Source organism: Sinocyclocheilus grahami, unplaced genomic scaffold (assembly GCF_001515645.1).
Source record: "Sinocyclocheilus grahami isolate Dianchi unplaced genomic scaffold, SAMN03320097.WGS_v1.1 scaffold4132.1, whole genome shotgun sequence".
NCBI lineage: Eukaryota > Metazoa > Chordata > Actinopteri > Cypriniformes > Cyprinidae > Sinocyclocheilus > Sinocyclocheilus grahami.
In genome coordinates, this window is record NW_015509128.1 from 9,530 (window position 1) to 12,638 (window position 3,109).

The following is a 3,109-nucleotide window of genomic DNA, read 5'->3' on the forward strand; positions in this document are numbered from 1 at the left end:
CAGATTTGTGAACAATATTTGAGAGAAATAGGCCTTTTGTGTACATAGAAAAAGTCTTAGATCTTTGAGTTCAGCTCATGACAAATGGGGGCAAAAACAAAAGTGTTGCGTTTATAATTTTGTTCAGTGTATTTTAGTTAAAAATGTTCTGCTGGACCTCCATTTCAGTTGCTTCAGAATTCCAGCAGTATAAAGTCATCAAAAAAAAGGTCAAGTTTGCATTCTATAATTATTTCTGAATTATCAACGGACTTAGATCATTACAATGTTGTGTATCTGACTGTATATAAAGCTCCCTCATGCAGCTGTGAGCAGAATGCTGGATGGATCTCTTCAGGTGTCTTCTTCAAACCGCACAGCCCTTCAAGCCATTTTAATACAACATACTGCTTATAACTCTATAATGATCTGAAGTCTTTCAACGGATACACAAGACTGAACACAGAAGAAATTCTACATTGTTTGTGTCGACCTTGTTTGATCTGGAGTCAGATTTTGAGAAGAAATGGAAAACATCTGTTCTCATATTTTCACTGTCACAGCTCTGAATGAGTAGGACTGGACCAGCAGGATCATAGTTTTTACTTATGTGCTTCCAGGTTACCTTCTGACTATTGTTTTAAATGCCACCTTGCTTAAGATTATTACTTTTGAAAAAGCCCTGCATGAACCCATGTACATTTTCTTGTGTAATCTGTGTGTTAATGATCTGTGTGGAACTACAGGGTTTTATCCCCGGGCTTTGGTATATTTACTGATGAAAACGAACAGGATTTCACTTGAGGACTATATTGTACAAAGTCTTGTCATTATGCAGTTGGTGAATTATCAAATTTAAGTGTCATGGCAATTGATAGGTACATTGCAATATGTCAACCTTTACATTATCCTGTTATTATATCACATTTTACTGTGGAACTTAGTGACTTTTATTTGGATATATCCTTGTTTTGCAAGTATAATTGCCATTTTGGTGGCTATGAAAAATCCTATTTGCATAGATGACAGATAAACTTTTCTGTGAAAAACTGTCCTTGGTTAATCTTGGTTGCAAAGAAGATATTTCATATGGGATTTTTAATGGGTGGATGTATGCCTCGATAACTGTCTTTACTGGTTTAGTTTTGATTTCTTATTTAAAAATAATTATGGCTTGTAGATATAAGATATAAAGTAAATCAAGAGAAGTTCTTCAGCACATGCATGCCACACTTGATTACCTTTCTGAACTACATAGCCTGTTTTTTTTTAGATCCTCCCCAGACAGAATTAAGAGCAAAAACCTTGTTTCATAAATTATATACCTTTTTGTCTATTATATACCTGACTGTTCCCCCTGTTGTCAATCCTATAATATATGGTATTGAATTAAGAACAGTAAGGGCAAAAATATTGTATATTTTACAAAGTTTAAGAATTAATATCTTGTAGTATTCACTATTTTAATTTAGTGCTGACTGCTTTTTTTGTCTCATGATGCATCACTGTGACATTTCACTAAAAGTGAACTTCCCTTTTAGTCAGTCACATTCAACGTTATTGTCAGCAGTGACCGACGATTTGGGATCTCGCTAGAGAGTCCAATCACCTTTGAGTGTTAACAAAACAAGCCAATAAGTGTTGGCGTGTGAGCTTTGCGTCGCGCACCTCGCCCCGCATGCGCGGGTATATAAGGAGAGTGCGTGCAGTCGTAAATTCAGCTTTTTGCTTCGGAGCCGAGCCTTTCAGCTTGTGGGTTCAACCGAGCAAGAGTGTCTGCAAGACAGAGTTTTTTCTCAGTGTTGGTGTTACGGCACGTCAGTGGGAGATGCTGGTCCAGTGCTGCTGCTTTTGGTGTTTTGGACGGCATGCAGCAGCTTATCAAACTGCGGTCATGCTGCGACCTCCCCCGGGCGCTTCAGCACTTTTTCTAAAAGAGCAATATCTAAAAGAGCTCCACGAGTGACGCAGCGTCTTTTTAAAGATGGCCTTCCACTTGTGTGTTTCTGGATGCGGTCGCTTCCTAGCTCCGTCTGATGGTCACGATCGCTGCATCTCGTGCCTGGGCTTTGAGCACGCTGAGGCAGCGCTCATGGATGATTCATGTTATCATTGCGAGAACATGACCATCGCGATGTTGCGATCGAGACTCCTCTTCATGGAACGAGGGGGAGTCCCCCTTGCCATGGAGATCCCCCCCAGTCGAGCGTGCTATTGCGATGCAGCTTTGCCCGCAGAGCGCTGCCGCCTGGCGGGGTAATCCAAGCCTCCCGTCCAGAGTTCTCGTCCGCTCTAATGGCCAAGGCTTACAGAGCTGCTGGACAGGCCGCCTCCGCCCTGCACACCATGGCCCTCCTGTAAGTCTACCAGGCCAAGGCATTGAAGCAGCTGCACGAGGGTTGTTCTGACCTGGGTGTGATGCAGAAGCTGCGCACTGCGATGAACCTCGCCCTACAGGTGATGAAAGTGAAAGTCACGGCGCGGTGCCTGGCTCAGTCGATGTCCACCTTGGTGGTCCAGGAACGCCACCTTTGGCAGAACCTGGCAGATATGAGTGATTCCGACAAACGCCGCTTCCTGGACTCCCCGATCTCCCAGGCTGGCCTCTTCGGCGACATGGTGGAGACCTTCGCCCAGCAGTTCTCCACCGCACAGAAGCAGACGGAGGCAATTAAGCACATCCTGCCCCGACGGCCTGCTGCTGTCAACACCCCACCACCGGCTACAGCTCCCCTGCCCGCTCGTCGCCGAGGGCGCCCTTTAGCTGCCTCCACCTCTGCTCTAGATCGGCCCCAGCAGCAGCCTTCACACCAGCCGCAGCGTGGAGCTGGCAGCAGGAAAGCAGCATCCCTGAGACGGGCAATCCGGAGACTCTGGATCCTGCTCTTCAGGAGATGGTGACTGCACCACTCCTTCTCCCGGAGGAGGGCCGGGTGGAGAATCTTCTGTTCCCTTTTTCCCTTTTTCAAGGGGTACCCAAACATTCAACAAAAGAGCAGTTTAATTTCTCTCCGGGTCCCAAGAGGGCTAAGATGGTAAGATGGCAGACACAGCCTCAGCACTTCTGTGCCCCTCTCCTTTCGCCAGTGGGCAGCAGGGCCCGGCTCGAGGATGCAATGCCTCCTCACGC

The 3,109-nt window shown here is 45.8% G+C and overlaps 1 pseudogene; it reads left to right on the forward strand.

Moving 5' to 3' along the window:
- Nucleotides 1-505: 505 nt before the first annotated feature.
- Nucleotides 506-1,601, forward strand: LOC107576668 (putative olfactory receptor 13C6; annotated as a pseudogene).
- Nucleotides 1,602-3,109: the final 1,508 nt, after the last annotated feature.